We start from the raw sequence: 19969 nt of genomic DNA on the forward strand, positions 1-19969 counted from the left end.
TAAAATGTCGAAAAAAGTCCGGGGCATGATGCTCACAGCACCTGGTATTCCCAAGGGGTCTCCCAAACAGGTACTAACCAGGACCGAACCATGCTTGGCTTCCGAGACCGGACGAGATCGGGCCTTTTCAGGGTGGTATGGCCGTAAGTGGTACTGCGCCAGCAGATGGACACCCATGAAATGTCGAAAAAAAGATCTGGGACATGATGCCCACAGCACCTGGTATTCCCAAGGGGTCTCCCAAACAGGTACTAACCAGGACCGAACCATGCTTGGCTTCCGAGATCGGACGAGATCGGGCCTTTTCAGGTTGGTATGGCCGTGAGCGGTACTGCACCAGCAGATGGGCACCCATGAAATGTCGAAAAAAGATCTGGGACATGATGCTCACAGTACCCCCTATTCCCAAGTGGTCTCCCAAACAGGTTCTACCAAGGCCCGAACCATGCTTGGCTTCCAAGATCAGATGAGATCAGGCCTTTTCAGGGTGGTATGGCCGTGAGCAGTACTGTACTAGGAGATGGACACCCATGAAATGTCGAAAAAAGATCTGGGACATGATGCTCACCGTACCTGGTATTCCCAAGCGTTCTCCCAAACAGGTACTAACCAGGCCCGAACAATGCTTGGATTCCGAGATCAGACGAGATAGGGCCTTTTCAGGGTTGTCTGGCCGTGAGCGGTACTGCGCCAGCAGATGGACACCCATGAAATGTCAAAAAAATCTGGGACATGATGCTCACAGCACCTGGTATACCCAAGCGGACTCCCAAACGGGTACTAACCAGGCCCGAACCATGCTTGGCTTCCGAGATCGGGCGAGGTCGGGCCTTTTCAGGGTGGTATGGCCGTGAGCGGTACTGCACCAGCAGATGGGCACCCATGAAATGTCGAAAAAAGATCTGGGACATGATGCTCACAGTACCTGGTATTCCCCAAGCAGTCTCCCAAACAGGTACTACCCAGGCACGAATCATGCTTGGATTCCGAGGTCAGACGAGATCGGGCCTTTTCAGGGTGGTATGGCCGTGAGCGGTACTGCGCCAGCAGATGGACACCCATGAAATGTCGAAAAAGGATCTGGGACACGATGCTCACAGTACCATGTATTCCCAAGCGGTCTCCCAAACAGGTACTAAACAGGCCCGAACAATACTTGGCTTCCAAGATCGGACGAGATAGGGCCTTTTCAGGTTGGTCTGGCCGTAACGCGGTAATGCTCCAGCAGATGGACACCCATGAAATGTTGAAAAAGAAGCGGGGCATGATGCTCACAGGACCTGGTATTCCCAAGCAGTCTCCCAAACAGGTACTAACCAGGCCCAAACCATGCTTGGCTTCCGAGATCGGACAAGATCGGGCCTTTTCAGGGTAGTATGGCCATGAGCGGTACTGCATTAGCAGATGGCTACCCATGAAATGTCGAAAAAAGATCTGGGCATGATGCTCACAGCACCTGGTATTCCCAAGCGGACACCCAAACAGGTACTCGCTCGTACATCAGTCTGCACGTTACTGTCAATTCCGCATGTGACCCAAGGAAGGATGACCCAAAATCTAGGCCTGCCAGGCTTGTTTAAGAAAGGGTCCATGTATATAGTAAGGCTTTTTATTGAAAAAAATGTTCACCAGGCCAAACCATGCTTGGCTTCCGAGATCAGACAAGATCAGGCCTTTTCAGGGTGGTATGGCTGTGAGCGGTTCAACGCCAGCAGAGGGAGACAAAGTTGGAAACCTTCACGTGGTGTCTCCTGAGAGGCCGCTCGCCGCGGCCTGCGAATTCCAACAAATACCACTCAGAGCTGCCAACAAGGAACGTGGCACCCTACGTTTTTCATCCAGCCGGAGACATTTGACTGCCCCTCACCTCCGACTACCCCCCGGATGAAATAACCCGCGTTCCAGTGGCAACTCTAGCGCTATCTGAGGGCAATCCTCAGGCGCTTGTAGTGCAACAACAACAACAACAACGCCAGCAGATGGACACCCATGAAATGTCGAAAAAAGATCTGGGTCATGATGCCCAAAGTACCTGGTATTCCCAAGCGATCTCCTAAACAGGTACTAACCAGGCCTGAACCATGCTTGGCTTCCGGGATTGGACGAGATCGGGCCTTTTCAGGGTGGTATGGCCGTGAGCGGTACTGTCTCAGCAGATGGACACCCATGAAATGTCGAAAAAAGATCTGGGACATGATGCTCACAGCACCTGGTATTCCCAAGCGGTCTCCCAAACAGGTACTACGCAAGCCCGAATCATGCTTGTCTTCCGAGATCAGACGAGATCGGGCCTTTTCAGGGTTGTATGGCCGTGAGCGGTACTGCGCCAGGAGATGGACACCCATAAAATGTCGAAAAAGATCCGGGGCATGATGCTCACAGCACCTGGTATTCCCAAGCGGTCTCCCAAACAGGTACTAAGCAGGCCCGAACCATGCTTGGCTTCCGAGATCGGTCAAGATCGGGCCTTTTCAGGGTGGTAAGGCCGTGAGTAGACTGCAGTAGCAGATGGACACCCATAAAATGTCGAAAAAGATGCGGGGCATGATGCTCACAAAACCTGGTATTCCCAAGCGGTCTCCCAAACAGGTACTAACCAGGCCCGAACCATGCTTGACTTCCGAGATCGGACGAGATCAGGCCTTTTCAGGGTGGTATGGCAGTGAGGCGTAATGCCCCAGCAGATGGACACCCATGAAATGTCAAAAAAATCTGGGACATGATGCTCACAGCACCTGGTATACCCAAGCGGTCTCCCAAACGGGTACTAACCAGGCCCGAACCATGCTTGGATTCCGAGAACGGACGAGATCAGGCCTTTTCAGGGTGGTATGGCTGTGAGCGGTACAATGCCTGCAGATGGACACCCATGAAATGTCGAAAAAAGATCTGGGACATGATGCCCAAAGTACCTGGTATTCCCAAGCGATCTCCTAAACAGGTACTAACCAGGCCCGAACCATGCTTGGCTTCCGGGATTGGACGAGATCGGGCCTTATCAGGGTGGTATGGCCGCGAGCGGTACTGTCCCAGCAGATGGACACCCATGAAATGTCGAAATAAGATCTGGGACATGATGCTCACAGCACCTGGTATTCCCAAGCGGTCTCCAAAACAGGTACGAACCAGGCCGCCCGAACCAGGCTTGGCTTCCGAGATCGGGCCTTTTCACGGTGGTATGACCGCGTGCGGTACTGCGCCAGCAGATGGACACCCATGAAATGTCGAAAAAGATGCGGGGCATGATGCTCACAGCACCTGGTATTCCCAAGCGGTCTCCCAAATAGGTACTAACCAGGCCCGAACAATGCTTGGATTCCGAGATCAGGCGAGATCGGGCCTTTTCAGGGTGGTCTGGCCGTGAGCGGTACTGCGCCAGCAGATGGACACCCATGAAATGTCGAAAAATGATCTGGGACATGATGCTCACAGCACCTGGTATTCCCAAGCGGTCTCCCAAACAGGTACTACGCAGGCCCGAATCATGCTTGGCTTCCGAGATCAGACGAGATCGGGCCTTTTCAGGGTTGTATGGCCGTGAGCGGTACTGCGCCAGGAGATGGACACCCATAAAATGTCGAAAAAGATCCGGGGCATGATGCTCACAGCATCTGGAATTCCCAAGCGGTCTCCCAAACATGTACTAACCAGGCCCGAACCATGCTTGGCTTTCGGGATCGGTCAAGATCGGGCCTTTTCAGGGTGGTATGGCCGTGAGCGGTACTGCACTAGCAGATGGACACCCATGAAATGTCGAAAAAGATGCGGGGCATGATGCTCACAGCACCTGGTATTCCCAAGCGGTCTCCCAACTAGGTACTAACCAGGCCCGAACAATGCTTGGATTCCGAGATCAGACGAGATAGGGCCTTTTCAGGGTGGTCTGGCCGTGAGCGGTACTGCGCCAGCAGATGGACACCCATGAAATGTCAAAAAAATCTGGGACATGATGCTCACAGCACCTGGTATACCCAAGCGGTCTCCCAAACGGGTACTAACCAGGCACGAACCATGCTTGGATCCCGAGAACGGACGAGATAGGGCCTTTTCAGGGTGGTCTGGCCGTGAGCGGTACTGCGCCAGCAGATGGACACCCATGAAATGTCGAAAAATGATCTGGGACATGATGCTCACAGCACCTGGTATTCCCAAGCGGTCTCCCAAACAGGTACTAACCAGGCCCGAACCATGCTTGGCTTCCGAGATCGGGCGAGATCGGGCCTTTTCAGGGTGGTATGGCCGTGAGCGGTACTGCACCAGCAGATGGGCACCCATGAAATGTCGAAAAAAGATCTGGGACATGATGCTCACAGTACCTGGTATTCCCCAAGCAGTCTCCCAAACAGGTACTACCCAGGCACGAATCATGCTTGGCTTCCGAGATTAGACGAGATCGGGCCTTTTCAGGGTGGTCTGGCCATGAGCGGTACTGTGCCAGCAGATGGACACCCATGAAATGTCAAAAAATGATCCGGGACATGATGCTCACAGCACCTGGTATTCCCAAGCGGTCTCCCAAACAGGTACTAACCAGGCCCGAACAATGCTTGGATTCCGAGGTCAGACGAGATAGGGCCTTTTCAGGGTGGTATGGCCGTGAGCGGTACTGCACCAGCAGATGGGCACCCATGAAATGTCGAAAAAAGATCTGGGACATGATGCTCACAGTACCTGGTATTCCCAAGCGGTCTCCCAAACAGGTACTAAACAGGCCCGAACAATGCTTGGCTTCCGAGATCGGACAAGATAGGGCCTTTTCAGGGTGGTATGGCCGTGAGCGGTAATGCTCCAGCAGATGGACACCCATGAAATGTTGAAAAAGAAGCGGGGCATGATGCTCACAGGACCAGGTATTCCCAAGCTGTCTCCCAAACAGGTACTAACCAGGTCCAAATCATGCTTGGCTTCCGAGATCAGACGAGATCGGGCCTTGTCAGGGTGGTATGGCCGTGAGCGGTATTGTACTTGCTGATGGACACCCATGAAATGTCGAAAAAAGATCTGGGACATGATGCTCACAGCACCAGGTATTCCCAAGCGGTCTCCCAAACAGAATCATGCTTGGCTTCTGAGATCGGACAAGATCGGGCCTTTTCAGGGTAGTATGGCCGTGAGCGGTACTGCATTAGCAGATGGACACCCATGAAATGTCGAAAAAAGATCTGGGACATGATGCTCACAGCACCTGGTATTCCCAAGCGGTCTCCCAAACAGGTACTAACCAGGCCCGAACAATGCTTGGCTTCCGAAATCGGACGAGATCTGGCCTTTTCAGGGTTGATATGGCCGTGAACGGTACAGTACCAGCACATGGACACCCATGAAATGTCGAAAAAAGATCTGGGACATGAGGCGCACAGCACCTGGTATTCCCAAGCGGTCTCCCAAATGGGTACTAACCAGGCCCGAACCATGCTTGGCTTCCGAGATCGGACGAGATCGGGCCTTTTCAGGGTGGTATGGCTGTGAGCGGTACTGCAATGGCAGATGGACACCCATAAAATGTCGAAAAAGATCCGGGACATGATGCTCACAGTACCTGGTATACCCAAGCGGTCTCCCAAACGGGTACTAACCAGGCCCGAACCATGCTTGGCTTCCGAGACCGGACGAGAGCGGGCCTTTTCAGGGTGGTATGGCCGTGAGTGGTACTGTGCCAGCAGATGGACACCCATGAAATGTCGAAAAAAGATCTTGGACATGATGCTCACAGCACCTGGTATTCCCAAGCGGTCTCCCAAACAGGTACTAACCAGGCCCGAACCATGCTTGGCTTCCGAGATCGGACGAGATCGGGCCTTTTCAGGGTGGTAAGGCTGTGAGCGGTACTGCACAAGCAGATGGACACCCATGAAATGTCGAAAAAAGATCTGGGACTTGATGCTCACAGCACCTTGTATTCCCAAGCGGTCTCCCAACAGGTACTAACCAGGCCCGAACGATGCTTGGCTTCTGAGATCGGACGAGATTGGGACTTTTCATGGTGATATAGCCGTGAACGTTGCCGAACCAGCAGATGGACACCCATGAAATGTCGAAAAAGATGCGGGGCATGATGCTCACGGCACCTGGTATTCCCAAGCAGTCTCCCAAACAGGTACTAACCATGCTTGGCTTCCGAGATCGGACGAGATCGGGCCTCTTCAGGGTGGTATGGCCGTGAGCAGTACTGCACTAGCAGATGGACACCCATGAAATGTCGAAAAAGATGCGGGGCATGATGCTCACGGCACCTGGTATTCCCAAGTGGTCTCCCAAACAGGTACTAACCATGCTTGACTTCCGAGATCGGAAGAGATCGGGCCTTTTCAGGGTGGTATGGCCGTGAGCGGTACTGCACTACCAGATGGACACCCATGAAATGTTGAAAAAGATGCGGGGCATGATGCTCACGGCACCTGGTATTCCTAAGCGGTCTCCCAAACAGGTACTAACCATGCTTGACTTCCGAGATCGGACGAGATCGGGCCTTTTCAGGGTGGTATGGCCGTGAGCGGTAATGCTCCAGCAGATGGACACCCATGAAATGTCGAAAAAAGATCTGGGACATAATGCCCAGAGCACCTGGTATTCCCAAGTGGTCTCCCAAAGAGGTACTAACCACGCCCGAACGATGCTTGGCTTCTGAGATTGGACGAGATCGGGCCTTTTCATGGTGGTATAGCCGTGAGCGGGGCTACACCAGCAGATGGACACCCATGAAATGTCGAAAAAGATGCAGGGCATGATGCTCACAGCACCTGGTATTCCCAAGCGGTCTCCCAAACAGGTACTAACCAGGCCCGAACGAAGCTTGGCTTCCGAGATAGGACGAGATCGGGCCTTTTCAGGGTGGTATGTGTCAGGTTTAAGACCATATACATTCAATAATATCGGAGCAGAGGAAACACAGAGCCAGTCGTGATGAGAATTTAAACCACTTCATATGAAGGAGGACGCCAGAATAGCCAGAGCAGATGGTCTATCTTCCTGAATGACCGTTTGGAATTCCTGGCAACTCCCTACAAACAACCTGGTTTTAATAGCACAGGATCATGTGACAGAGACAAATTTAAGGCGGGAAAGTACACAAAGAAATGGGGGTTTCGTGATAGATAGCACGCCCCCTAACTAAAGGAGGTCGTGACGGGAGTTACCACTAGGTCGTGCAAAATTCTATTCCAGTGACTACACTATATAAAACAAAAGACATTATAATAATAAGCATAAAATACATTCATACTTCACATTTCCCCCCTTTAGTAACTTTGAAAGAATTTTCATTTAACATCAATTTTAATCCCTCCTACCAAGGCACTAAAGAGTATGGAAAACAATAAAGTCATTTGTGAAGGCACAGGTGAAAAACGTGAGGTAGTTTTAAGGTTATATAAGAAAATCCCTCTGTGTCCCTCTTTATGAGCGAACACAGTTATGAAGTTAAGACATGTACAATTACCCGCATGACTCGACATACCGTTACTCGTCGCACTTCAAAATGGTGGGAGAATCTTCATTACGGCATGTCATGCGGTGATACTGTATGTCGCTGTAAGCTACCAGCGTATGCTGGATAGTATTTCGAACCACAGTTTTTATACACGGAATTATACACATTGAAAAAATACAGAAGAGTAACATAATTGCAAGTAATGGTGTTAAAAATTTAACCAGAATCGCGAACCACAACCCGGATATTAACCATGACCAAAGTGATGCACCTATGGCTGAGTGATCCTGGGCCATAGTGTTGGCCAAGGCTTTCATCTCCTCTATTGCATGAGTAATGTTACCTTCGTCACCGGTTTCATCTGGGATGAAAGTACAACAGTGTTCTCCGACTATGGCGCACACACCTCCATCCTTGGCTGTTATTAAATCCAAGACCATACGGTCTTGGAGCTCCATTTCTCTAAGGGCTTGTAATTCATCTGCTATGCCCTGTAGAGCCTTGACAGTTTGGTTAATAAACAGTCCCATCCGATAATTCAATGTTTCTACACGGAGCATAACTTTACCCACTCCAATCTGTGGAAGTAGTGACAGTATGACTTTCTCGGAGGTGGACCATAATTTGTGATCATCAGGGACATCACTACCCCAAATTGAATCATGTGGTTTAAATTGTACAGGTATAAATCTCTTAAATCTTACTGGTATTTTCACTCCCCTTAAAAGGAATGCATTTTGAACCATCTGCACCATTGCACAGCGACCATTCCATGCTCTGGGCAAACCCAAATATACTGTATACCCACACATCCAATACCCATCATCTTGGGGATCAGTGCCCATTACATCAGGGAGAGTGTAATAGTCCCTGCAGGTGGCACCCGGGGGCGCTCCTGTGGCATTGAACTGATCTTTGTTAGTGGTGTTTCGCGTGCACGGGGTAATTACCTGACTGCAGTACTTCATGGGGACTTCTCCTACTGGTCTGGACCTACCCCAGAATGTCATATTACTAGCGAAACACACTGCCCTAATATTACGTGGGTATGGGATGTTGTTTAACATAACTAGATCTGTCCAATTATAGTTCAAAAGCCTTGTGAACTTTCTACCTGTTAAAGGTGGTACAGTGGCATCAACCTCGAGAACTACAGATACACCTTCTAGATACCGTGATCTCAGTATGTCGGGATACCATAGAGGTGTGTAGGTGTTATAGGTATAGGGGTCGATTGACTTGGGATATACTGGTGGGGTAAAATACCATGAAATTATACCACATATTTTCTTCAAAATTATTTTTTGGATTGTTCTTTTCATACCACTTCACCCTTTTTTTCAACAGTAGTATGGGACCATCTTGATTTCCTGCTCGAGTCTCAGTGGGCAGGGCATCCAGCCACGCCCAAGTTGCGGCTGATAGTAGAGTCGCTGTGATGAGGGTGGCGGCAGCTTTCATTTTGGTTATTGCGCGGGAATGCAAAGTCTACGAAATGTCAAAGTTAAAACGGGGGGCGTTTGGGGCAGGTGAGTAGACGTCTGATGATGTTCCATGGACAAGGGTTTTGGTACCGTCCGGCTTGCAGTCTACTCACAGTCCCCTATGTTTCGAACCACCTTGACCTGAGGATTGGTGAATCCACGTAGACCTCTCAGCAATCTTTCCCGCTGTAGGGGTGGTGAGTTGGACCACGAACAGACCTTCCCAGCGCGCAGAAGACCAGGATTTCCTTTTTATGGCTCGGATCAGGATTTGGTCACCAGGCTTCACCACCTCCTGCAAGGGGGACAAAGGGGATAATGGCAGCTTACATGTATCTTGGACGAGTTTTTCTCTAAACATCTTTACCATCCACTCTGTGAGTGGATCCGCCTCGCCCTTTGTTTCCTGCCATGGTTCACCTTCCCATAGGGGGAGTTGGAATGGTCTCCCATGAACTATTTCAAAAGGTGTTAATCCCGAGCTAGTTGGTACTATCCGCATATATGTTTTAACAATTGGTAGGCATTCTGGCCATGGCTTTTTTGTTTCTTCCATGGTTTTCTTAAGTCTTAAATTTAACGTACCATTCGTTCTCTCTACCAGTCCTGCACTCTGCGGATGGTACGAGCAGTGTTTTTTTTTAAACTTATTCCTAGATGGTTTGCCATTTGTTGGACTATGTTGTTTACAAAATGAGCGCCATTATCACTCCAGATGATTCTGGGGATCCCATGTTCTGGGATTATGTGTTTACAGATGACTTTCGCCACCGTTAATGCATCTGGTGATCTGGCTGGGACTATTTCAGTCCATTTAGAGAACGAGTCAATCAAGACTAAACAGTGTTTATAGTGGTTGCTTTTGGATAATTCAATAAAATCCATGTGTATAATTTCAAAAGGGTACGTACCTTTTGGGCATTGGCCCCGTTTGGGTCTGAGGTTACCTTGCACGTTATGTCTGCAACAAATTAAACAGTTCCTACAAAAAAATTTAAAGTAGGTATTTAGACCTGTTGGCACATGCAACACACGCTGTACCATGTCCATCATCCCTCCTGTTGAGACATGAGATTTCCCATGGCTCAGTTTTGCTACCATTTGGAATAAATTCTTTGGTAAGCATGGTAGGCCTTTTGTTGTGTATCGACCATCGGCAGACTGTTCTGCACCTTCATCTATCCTTTTTCTTTTTGTGGTGCAATGTTTTGCATATCAATTAATACTGTTTTTGGGATTGACTCATTCTTTTGTTGTTGTGTATACTGTGCAGTAAATGTTTGTGCTGCTTCTTTAGCTGCTGTATCTGCTCTGGCATTCCCTTTACTAATTCTGTCGTTGCCTCTAGTATGTGCCTTACATTTGCATACAGCTATATGGCTGGGAAGTAGTACTGCATTAAGCATTTGTTTTAGCAGTTCAGCATGTTCTACTGATTTGCCTGTAAATGTTTTCATCCCTCTCCTCTTCCATTGTGCAGCAAATACATGTAGAGTGGAGTGTGCATATTGGCTGTCTGTATAAATTGTGACTTTTTTACTTTTAAACAATGTGCATGCCTTTGTTAACGCTATAATTTCTGCAGCTTGAGCTGAGAGATTAGATGGCAGTTTTTCTGCACATAAGGCTTCGTTGTCTGTGACGACTGCGAATCCTACTTGATTTTTCCCTTGTTCTGATTTGGATGCTGATCCATCTACATATACATAGGTGCTGTCTGGAATAGGAGTGTCTTTAAGATCTGGTCTAGGTTTGCAGCTTTCGCTGGTCCTTTCATCACATTGGTGTGGATCTCCGTCTTCTTCAGTTGGTATCAGCGTTGCTGGGTTCAAGGTATTGCATCGCTTGATGGTGAGATGGGGTTGCGATAACAGTGTAGCTGTCATGGCTAGGTGTCTTGCTGGTGACAGAAATGACATTTTAGTTTGTGTTATCAGTAGATCCACTTCATGGGGGACTAGGAGTGTGAGTGGATGAAACAGTACAAGTTCAGCTGTCATCTGGACGGCTAATGCTGCTGCACACACTGCTCGTACACACGAAGGTAGAGCAGCTGCAACTGGGTCCAGTCGTTTTGAGTAGAACGCTACTGGTCTCATCTTTGTTCCATATGGTTGTAATAACACTGATGTCATGAAAGTCTCTTTGCAAGTCACCGTTTGGGTGAATGGTTTCTCGTAGTCAGGAAGTGCTAGGACTCCTGATTCCAAAATTTGCTGTTTTACTTCTAGGAATGTTCGATTCCCTTCTTCAGTCCATGTTACTGGATCCCTCATTGTCATCTCAGTAGCATAAATCATGCTTAGCAGTGGCTGAGTTAGCTCTGCATAGTTTGGAATCCAGCTCCGACAGTAGTTAGTTAGGCCTAAGAAGGCCATCATTTGCTTTTTTGTCTGCGGTTTCGGACATTGTTGGATGGCTTCTCGTCTTCCATCTGTTAGCTGTCTTCCTTCCTGTGAGACCCGATGTCCCAGGAAGGTGACTGACTCCTGGCAGTACTGCAGTTTTGTCAGTGACGCCTTGTTGCCAGTTCGCTCTAGATCCTTGAATAATCTGATGGATTCTTCTTTATTCTCCTCTTCTGTGGGACTGGCTACCAGTATACCGTCTACATATACTAGGATCTGTTTGGTGTCTTTATGTTCATGTTGACTGATGCATGCTGCGATCTCTTGTGAGAATATTGTAGGGCTGTCACAGAACCCCTGTGGCAGCCTTGTGTATGTGTATTTGATTCCCTCAAACGTGAAACCAAACCAGCCTTGGGCCGTTTTGTGTAATGGAATAGAGAAAAATGCATTGCTTAGGTCAATTACTGTAAAGAATTTTTGATGTGGTTTTAACTCATTCAACAGTGTATGTGGGTCTGGAACACAGGGTGCTCTTGTTTGCACTGCTGTATTGACCTGTCTTAAATCTTGGACCAATCTCCATTTACCCGTCTCTGCTTTCTTCACGGGAAAGATGGGAGTGTTGCATTCGCTTGTTGGACTTTCAATTAGAATACCTGCTTCGAGCATTTCTTTAATTACTGGTCTGATGCCATCTATAGCATCTGGTTTGAGGGCATATTGTTTGGCTCTTGGTCGGAATGAAGTCTTGGGTTGAATTCTTACCTCTTTTGCTGTGTTCATTTTTCCTACGTCTGCTTTTGATTTGGCCCACAGTGTACTTGGGACTGTAGGGAAATCTTCAGCTTGTAGGAGTATGTAATCTTGTCACGCAGTCAAGTGTGTTCTTGGATTTGCTCGAGTCATCCACTTCAACTTCTGTCTTGTGACTGTCCCATATGAGGTGTTTGTTAGTATGCTGATTGTGGGAGTCTGATGCGACCACGACTCCTCACTTCTGCTCTCCAGGAACTGCACCATGCATCCCAGGTCCTTCCAGGGCCTGTGAGGTTTCCTCTTTATGGACACATGGGGTGTTATATCAAACTGTAGCAGTTTTTTTACTTGAGCTGGCAAGTCTACCGTGGCGGCTGCGTCTCCATCTGCTGTTGAATACAGGTACTCCAGTCGAACAGGTTGTGGTCCCAGTCGCTCAAATTGTTTAACAAATCCTGTTCTAGCTTTCCCAAATTTCACAGTGATGTGTAATGGCCAGTGGGTTTGTGCTTCCATCCACATTTTCAACTTTGGATTTCAAATGTTTGACTACAGATGAGGGCTCTTGTGTTGTTAAATCCAGGGAGTAGAACGTATGAGGCTCCTCTTGACCTTCAACCACTTGAATCCCTGCTTCCTCCCACCTGTGGACTGGTTTCATGCCATCTTCTGTGGGAATAAGGCAAATTTCCAGTTTAAGGAGAAGATCTCTTCCCAGGAGGTTCACAGGACAGTTCTTACTCAGGACGAACTTTGCTTCATGGTTTCGCCCATTTTCATCTGTTACATTTGTTTTTCTCGACTTCCTCAACAGCTCCGTGTGTCCTCCTGCTCCTATCACAGTGATCCACTCCTTCCCTGGTATCAATCCAGGTACATTATCTTTGATAACTGATTTATCTGCTCCAGTGTCGCATAAAAATTTTACTGGTGTTTGTGTTTGTCCTACCAGTAGGGTGTAGAATGGTTTGTTGTCTTTTTCACATAGGGTGGAAATGATTTCGGTTAAGTCTAACACTTCTGCTGGCGAGCAGGGGGTTTCTTCGTCCACCCTATCGCTTTCTTCAGTTTCCTCTTCAGTGTCAGGCTTCTGTCCCTCTTTCTTCTGGAGTCATTCTCAATATTCGTTTTCAGGGTTATATCGTGGAGGTCTCATGTTCCCCCTGGGTGGAGCCTTGCATTCTCTACTAAAATGTCCCTTTTTACCACAGTTGTAACACCTGTCATCTTTATATGTCCATTTTGATCGGCCTAGTCTTCCTCGACCTCTTCCCTTCCCACGCCCAAGTTGGTAGAACATTTGTGATGAGTCTTGGTCCACCAATGGGGCCATGGCTTGGGTTAGAGCATTAATTCCCGAGCTTGCCTGTTTTTGGCGGTGTCTCTCTTCAGCATGAATCACCCACTCCATGAGTTGAATCATGGGCGAGGTTCGGTGTGTGATACAGTATTTTTGTACGAAACCTTTGATTTCGGGCTGGAGCCCTTCCATAAATGTTTGTCTTAGTTGGGCTTGGTGCACCCCTTGCTCATTCTGGTCTTCTGGAATCCCACTATGGGTTTTGAAAACTTCCTCAAATCTTGCTCTGAATTTATGAACTCCTTCTCCTGGTTCTTGTCTTGTGGCCCTGATTTTATCCTAACATGGCGTTGGGCGCCAGGTCTCTCGCACTCGGGCCAGGACTCCTTCTACTGACTGCGTTAGGTCATCTGAGTCGTGTGGGTGAACTTTCCCTTGAAGGGTAGAGTTGTCCTTCTTCCCTTCTTTCTCTTTGTGCTCTCGTCTGCATCTGTGGGGAGACAATCGGACCCAAGTGATTTCGGTTCATACCTGTAGTGGCATTTACATGCTCAGGGTCTTCTTCTCCGACTCCATCTTGGGGTAGTTTTCCATGCCATATGCTTTGTTCCTTGAGAGGTGTGAAAGGAGCAGGAGGAACACTGGGCGACCCCCCTCTTTTTGTCCGCACCAGGGGTGCTTGGAATGTTGGGTGTGGAGTGTCTGTGAAGGGGGGCTGATCGTAAAGTGGGCTTCTTGCTGTTGTTTCTTCACCGGGCCCAACAACCACGGTGGCCATTGTGTTTCTTTGTTCAGCCCTTTTGATTTTCTTCTCAGATCTTTGTTCTTCTCGTTTAGTTGCTTGTTCTATCCAAACTTTAATATCTTCTAGCTGCTTACATATTTTTTATTGCTTTTTCCCTTTGTTTACAGCTTTTTTTTACTTCTAAATTCCTTTGAATAGTTTGCAAAGGTTCAAAGAACAATCCCCCCCCCCCAACCATTTGCATGGTTCTTTTTGGTCCATTCTCCTATATGGGCGCAATTGTCAGGAAAATGTCTTTGCATGGATTTCACATCATTTGGATATTCTTTACTATTCCCAGAGCCCTTTTTAGGTGCTTTTTTCCTCTCGTTCTTTGGTTTTTAATGTTTTTTATTATTTTTTAATTTTTTACGCAATGGTCAAGTGTTACATTATTAATATATTTCTCTAGGATTTTTTAGGGACGTCCCAACTAATTTGTTATCTTTTCAATAACGTTAATATCCTATTTATCCGTCTACGTCGACTTTATAACCGTTATTCTTTTATTTTGCAAGGCCTGCGCGCGTCACGGCGTACTTCCGTTTTTATTATATCTCTATATAATGATTACTTTTTATTTAGCGCTTTTTACTCATCGAGTGCATTATTTTTGGAAGGTTTCCCTTATTTTGAACAATCTGTGAAATCCTTTTCACAAAGGGGGGACTCTAACCCCCGCCATAGGATAAACGCTGCGTCACTGGCACACCTCTTGGAAACACTTAGTTTGCCGACTAAGCATTCATCCGTTGCATACCTTACGTTTCTATTTTAATTTTCTTAACAACATACGTAATCCTCACATGTATGCATCCCTTATCTCCCACTATTGGAGCGTTTTTCTTCGACTCTTTCACGAATGGAAAAACGGGATTTCACTAGCCCTGTTATATATAAATTTTTAAATGCACCTACCGTCTGCCTGCCTTCTCTTTCTCCGCCGGGTTCCTTTCTTCAAACGGGCCGCGATCGACCGAAAAGGCCCCCTCTTCCAAAGTAAGAGGGCTGACGTCAGTAATTCTCGGCTTTCAGTCCACCGCGGCCCGAGAAATTCAGAAATGAATCTCCCGGGTTTCGGCACCAGAAAATGTCAGGTTTAAGACCATATACATTCAATAATATCGGAGCAGAGGAAACACACAGCCAGTCGTGATGAGAATTTAAACCACTTCATATGAAGGAGGAAAGCCAGGATAGCCAGATCAGAAAGATGGTCTATCTTCCTGAATGACCGTTTGGAATTCCTGGCAACTCCCTACAAACAACCTGGTTTTATTAGAGATAAGACAAGTCATAAAAATGGGAGGCGTTAATACAAATGAAGGAGGTGTAGTGCAAAAGGTGTAGTGCACATTTTAACCAATAGGTGTAAGCTAAATTCTATTCTAGTAACTTTTAATACAGCATAGTGAAAAGGGTGCAAGACTAAATATAAGAATACAAATATATTTCACAAATTACTGCTCATGTAGACAAGTATGAAGACCTCCTGTCAATCGTAAAGAAGAAGAAGCTCAAGTGGTACGGCCAGGTCGTCAGGGGTAATGGAATTTCCAAAGTCATTCTCCAAGGAAATGTCAATGGCAAACGCAGACGAGGTGGCCAGAGGAAATTGTGGACGGACAATATCAAGGAGTGGACGGGATATGGCCTCAACGCAACGCAAGTAGTCGCCCGCGACCAAGAGAAATGGAGACAAATGGTTCAAGAATCTTCATCACGGTGCCCCTACGACCTTGGTGGGTTACGGGACCTGACTGACTGATCCGATCCGCGCTCCTCATGCCATCGTCGCCACTGTCCCCTCCCGGCCGAACCTGAGTCGGTCGCGGTGCACCGCGACGGGGGAAATGCGCCCGGCGGGCGATGCCTACTGACCGGGGGCGATGGTCCCCGTCGATGGCAGGAGCAGGCGTACCCGGGGGAACGCCTGACCCAAATCACCAGGAAGATCCACCGCAAGGACCGCCGGACTACGTCATACACCCTGCCACCGCCGGGTTGAATCCCCCGCACGGACTGCGTGGTCCCCATCCATTTACCTCTCAACGGTTTCACGCCCTGTTGAACTCTCTCTTCAAAGTTCTTTTCAACTTTCCCTTATGGTACTTGTTGTCTATCAGTCTCGTGCCTGTATTTAGCCTTAGATGGAGTTTACCACCCTCTTTGGGCTGCATTCCCAAACAACCCGACTCCGGAAAGGTACCATCTCAGACACGCCGGGGACCGCTACTGGCCTCACACCGTCTATGGGAAGAGCCTCCATCAGAAGGACTCGGGCCCGCCGAGCAGTGCCAAGTGAGTGGTACCTTTCTTACGCCACATGTCCCCGACCTGCCAAGGGCCGCGGATTCAGCGCTGGGCTTTTCCCTCTTCGCTCGCCGCTACTAGGGGAATCCTCGATAGTTTCTTTTACTCCGCTTAGTAGTATGCTTAAATTCAGCGGGTTGCCCCGTCTGATCTGAGGTCAGAACCAGAAGAAGCCGCGGTTCGATCGATTGATATTTGGAGAGGAGATCCTTTTTTATTTTTCGGTTATCGCCCTCCTGACGCGGGCGTCCACACACCTCGCGCCGGCGCCTTCGGTCCGTGTTGCTTTTGCCTCGGAACCAGTCCATTCAGTGCGGAGGGACATTCACGGGGCGGTGGTTACTATCCAAATGACCGCCCGTGACCGCGGACTGTGAGGTCTTTGTGGATCTCAACGACATGTCTCTCTCATAACATGTCCCCCGAAATCTCGCTCTCTCGACCACTTCTCAGTACGGGTGTGGACGAGCCCCGTCTCAGGCTTCACTTAGGGGGGTCGGGGGCGTGCGCTGGAAACACCCCAGTCGTGGGAGGGACCCGGGGCCGCGAGTTGCGCTCAAAGTGTCGATGATCAATGTGTCCTGCCATTCACATTAGTTCTCGTAGCTAGCTGCGTTCTTCATCGACGCACGATCCGAGAGATCCACCGCTGAGAGTTGTCTAGGTGCCTCCCAATCTCCAGGTGCCGCCCCGGGTAAGCCCCCCTCTACCCCACCACCTTTTTATGTGGAGATTTGATTTTGAGACACCTGCCTTGGTTCATGATTTCGGAAGGCCCAGTCCTAAGGTTGGCAAAGCATCGGAAGGTCTATTGCTCGTAAGACGGGCACGGTTTTTCCACCCCTTATTTGGCTAGGATAGGCGGGGGGGCCTAAGGTCGACCAAGAGCTCCCCCCATCCTAGGTTCATCCCGACTTGGGTAAAGTGGGGCCAAAGGGCTGTGCGATGGTGTGTTGCCGAAGGCCAGGTAATGGGACCGGTGATCCAGCGTAACTCAGTCCTTGGAGAAATGCGGTGATGTAGCACCGTGAGTCACCCGTGGCTCCTCAAAGAAAGCGGCTCTGAGGCTTTTCCCACGGCTCCCGAACCCCAGATACATCCAAGCGTAGCACTCTACCAGGCCGGGTGGCAACCCATATACCCCCGTTTTGTTGGCACGCGCCAAACGAGCAAAAGCGGAACCTGTTACCTAGTCACGTGACGACCGCCCGTTGAGGTCTGTAAGAGCAGTACATACTCATTTCCCCCACCTCAAAAATTGTAGTAATTACTTATACGATTGCAGGTTGGAGACCTACAATATGCTTCCCCGGCTACGGTCTCCCGCTGTGGAATGGTTTTTGTTGACCCCAAAAACTTGCGCTACACCCCATTCTGGAAAAAGTGGTAGACAACCCGACCTGCCAAAGTAGCCCTTCTGCATTGAATTGTAACTACATTTACAATTTTGGTCATCTTTCAATTTTTTTTTTTTTCAGGAACAAGAAGATCTTGATAAGCTTTATGAAAAGTATGTACACAGCTTGATTGACATGATTGTGGAAGGAATTGTTGATGGGAAGCAAGGGCAGAAACTAAAGACTGTTGTCCCTCAGACTGATCTAAATATGGTATGGTGATCCAATTTTTTTCTTTGCTTAAATGCATTGGAAGTTTTTATTGTCTGTAATGCATTCAGATAGGAGTGATTCTGTTTGTGTTGGTGATTTCAGGTGTGCCAACTCTGCATGGCCCTTGATGCCCTACTTGAAAATGAGAACCTAGCTCCTTCCATCTTAGAGTGTTACTTCATAGAAGCTTTGTACTGCTCTCTTGGGGCAACATTGGTGGATGATGGGAGAGAGAAATTTGATGATTTAGTAAAAAGACTTTCTGAATTGAGGACTGCGTGTGATGAAAAAAAAATGGCAGGGCCTGGTGAAATGCCAGGTAAAACACTACCTTTATCTTGAAAAATTTAATTGGTTACAGTGACATATTTCTACACATTATTTATACAGGACAACTTCCAACAATTTACGATTTCCATTTTCACGATACGAAGGAGACGTGGGTTCCGTGGACTTCCCTGGTCTCTAAATATGTCCACAACCCTGACATGAAGTTTGTTGATATTCTGGGTAAGGGTTCACGGAAAACTACCACTGGTAGTACCACATTTTGAGAAGTTATTAGCAGAAACCTTTATAATGGAAACATAAACAGCCGGCTGGAAAATCCTTTTGACCACAAATGTTTTCTTTTTGACTCTCTAATATTCCTTTTTGCCTCAGTCTCAACCGTGGATACCACGAGAACCAGCTGGCTATTGGAACAGATGGTGAAGATAAAACGATCAGTGCTTTTGGTCGGAGACTCTGGAACCTCCAAACCGGCGACTATTAGTAACTTTCTAAAACACCTAAGTGGAGATTCAAATGTGAGTTCGATATGGATCATATTCATTTCTCTAGCTCTTATCAATGTCTTTGTTTGCCAACAGATTACTTTGACCATCAACCTTTCATCCAGGACGACATCAATGGACCTCCAGAGAAACCTGGGGGCCAATGTAGAGAAAAGGACAAAAGAGATATACGGTCCTCCAATGGGCAAGAGATTGTTGGTGTATATAGATGACATGAATATGCCAAAGGTATATATACTGCTACCTGCCTGAAACATAGGGTTCTAAAATGTATTTTATTGCACCATTATTACGCCATCTTTTTCCCATCCTCTCCAGGTGGATAGCTATGGCACACAGCAGCCTATCGCACTGCTGAAGTTGTTATTGGACAGGGGGGCATTTATGACCGAGGAAAGGAGCTCACCTACAAAACTCTCAAGGACCTTGGTTTTATTGCTGCCATGGGTAAGGCAGGAGGTGGCAGGAACGAGGTGGATACCCGCTTCGTTTCACTCTTCAGTGTCTTCAGTATCCCCTTCCCCGAGGTCGAATCCCTCCACCTGATCTATGCCCACATTATCAAAGGTCACACCAAAGTAAGGATGGTTTCTTCAAGATTTTACCAAATCCATCTTAACTCATGTGTAACGAATGTGACTGAATGTTTTAGAGTTTTCCAGAGGATTAGAAGATTAGACATGTAGTCCAGAAGATTTGTGATAAAGTCACCATCTGCACACTGGAACTGTACAACAGTCTTGTTAGAGATCTGCCACCTACTCCAGCAAAGTTTCACTACATCTTCAACCTGTGAGATCTTTCAAGGGTCTATAACGGGCTGACAATCACTAGCCCGCTAAGGTCTGCTAAAGCCAGTGAATTCTCCTGGCAGATTCTGCCCTTCACATTGTGTCATTATTGGGTACTTTGTTTGATCTCCCTTATTTCATCATGACAGATTTTCCCATTTTTTACTTTTTTGTAGTGAGTTTGTGTGCCTCACACAGTTAACTTTTTTCCCCCTTCGATTGTTTTTCCTAGGCTTATCTTAATTTTTGCTGCAGAAACCACACAAACACCATACAACGTTGCCAATATATTCGTGCCTACCCTTGAGACCCAGGACAACAAAGTGCCCAAAAAATGTACCTGCCATTGACTAG

General features: G+C 47.8%; 21 pseudogenes; all 21 read right to left on the reverse strand.

Moving 5' to 3' along the window:
* Positions 1 to 29: 29 nt before the first annotated feature.
* Positions 30 to 149, reverse strand: LOC144202496 (5S ribosomal RNA; annotated as a pseudogene).
* A 58-nt stretch (positions 150 to 207) lies between these two features.
* Positions 208 to 327, reverse strand: LOC144202440 (5S ribosomal RNA; annotated as a pseudogene).
* A 409-nt stretch (positions 328 to 736) lies between these two features.
* Positions 737 to 856, reverse strand: LOC144202297 (5S ribosomal RNA; annotated as a pseudogene).
* A 57-nt stretch (positions 857 to 913) lies between these two features.
* On the reverse strand, positions 914 to 1034 carry LOC144202456 (5S ribosomal RNA; annotated as a pseudogene).
* Positions 1035 to 1268: 234 nt separating this feature from the next.
* LOC144202356 (5S ribosomal RNA) lies at positions 1269 to 1388 on the reverse strand (annotated as a pseudogene).
* Positions 1389 to 2197: 809 nt separating this feature from the next.
* Positions 2198 to 2317, reverse strand: LOC144202296 (5S ribosomal RNA; annotated as a pseudogene).
* A 56-nt stretch (positions 2318 to 2373) lies between these two features.
* Positions 2374 to 2493, reverse strand: LOC144202370 (5S ribosomal RNA; annotated as a pseudogene).
* Positions 2494 to 2548: 55 nt separating this feature from the next.
* Positions 2549 to 2668, reverse strand: LOC144202310 (5S ribosomal RNA; annotated as a pseudogene).
* Positions 2669 to 2723: 55 nt separating this feature from the next.
* Positions 2724 to 2843, reverse strand: LOC144202493 (5S ribosomal RNA; annotated as a pseudogene).
* Positions 2844 to 3246: 403 nt separating this feature from the next.
* On the reverse strand, positions 3247 to 3366 carry LOC144202239 (5S ribosomal RNA; annotated as a pseudogene).
* Positions 3367 to 3423: 57 nt separating this feature from the next.
* On the reverse strand, positions 3424 to 3543 carry LOC144202250 (5S ribosomal RNA; annotated as a pseudogene).
* A 232-nt stretch (positions 3544 to 3775) lies between these two features.
* On the reverse strand, positions 3776 to 3895 carry LOC144202243 (5S ribosomal RNA; annotated as a pseudogene).
* A 232-nt stretch (positions 3896 to 4127) lies between these two features.
* Positions 4128 to 4247, reverse strand: LOC144202336 (5S ribosomal RNA; annotated as a pseudogene).
* Positions 4248 to 4482: 235 nt separating this feature from the next.
* Positions 4483 to 4602, reverse strand: LOC144202238 (5S ribosomal RNA; annotated as a pseudogene).
* A 57-nt stretch (positions 4603 to 4659) lies between these two features.
* On the reverse strand, positions 4660 to 4779 carry LOC144202443 (5S ribosomal RNA; annotated as a pseudogene).
* Positions 4780 to 4835: 56 nt separating this feature from the next.
* Positions 4836 to 4955, reverse strand: LOC144202457 (5S ribosomal RNA; annotated as a pseudogene).
* A 218-nt stretch (positions 4956 to 5173) lies between these two features.
* Positions 5174 to 5294, reverse strand: LOC144202357 (5S ribosomal RNA; annotated as a pseudogene).
* A 57-nt stretch (positions 5295 to 5351) lies between these two features.
* LOC144202394 (5S ribosomal RNA) lies at positions 5352 to 5471 on the reverse strand (annotated as a pseudogene).
* Positions 5472 to 5527: 56 nt separating this feature from the next.
* Positions 5528 to 5647, reverse strand: LOC144202420 (5S ribosomal RNA; annotated as a pseudogene).
* A 57-nt stretch (positions 5648 to 5704) lies between these two features.
* On the reverse strand, positions 5705 to 5824 carry LOC144202324 (5S ribosomal RNA; annotated as a pseudogene).
* An 11106-nt stretch (positions 5825 to 16930) lies between these two features.
* Positions 16931 to 17075, reverse strand: LOC144202484 (5.8S ribosomal RNA; annotated as a pseudogene).
* Between the last annotated feature and the right edge of the window lie 2894 nt (positions 17076 to 19969).

The sequence above is a fragment of the Stigmatopora nigra genome, chromosome 9 (assembly GCF_051989575.1).
Source record: "Stigmatopora nigra isolate UIUO_SnigA chromosome 9, RoL_Snig_1.1, whole genome shotgun sequence".
NCBI lineage: Eukaryota > Metazoa > Chordata > Actinopteri > Syngnathiformes > Syngnathidae > Stigmatopora > Stigmatopora nigra.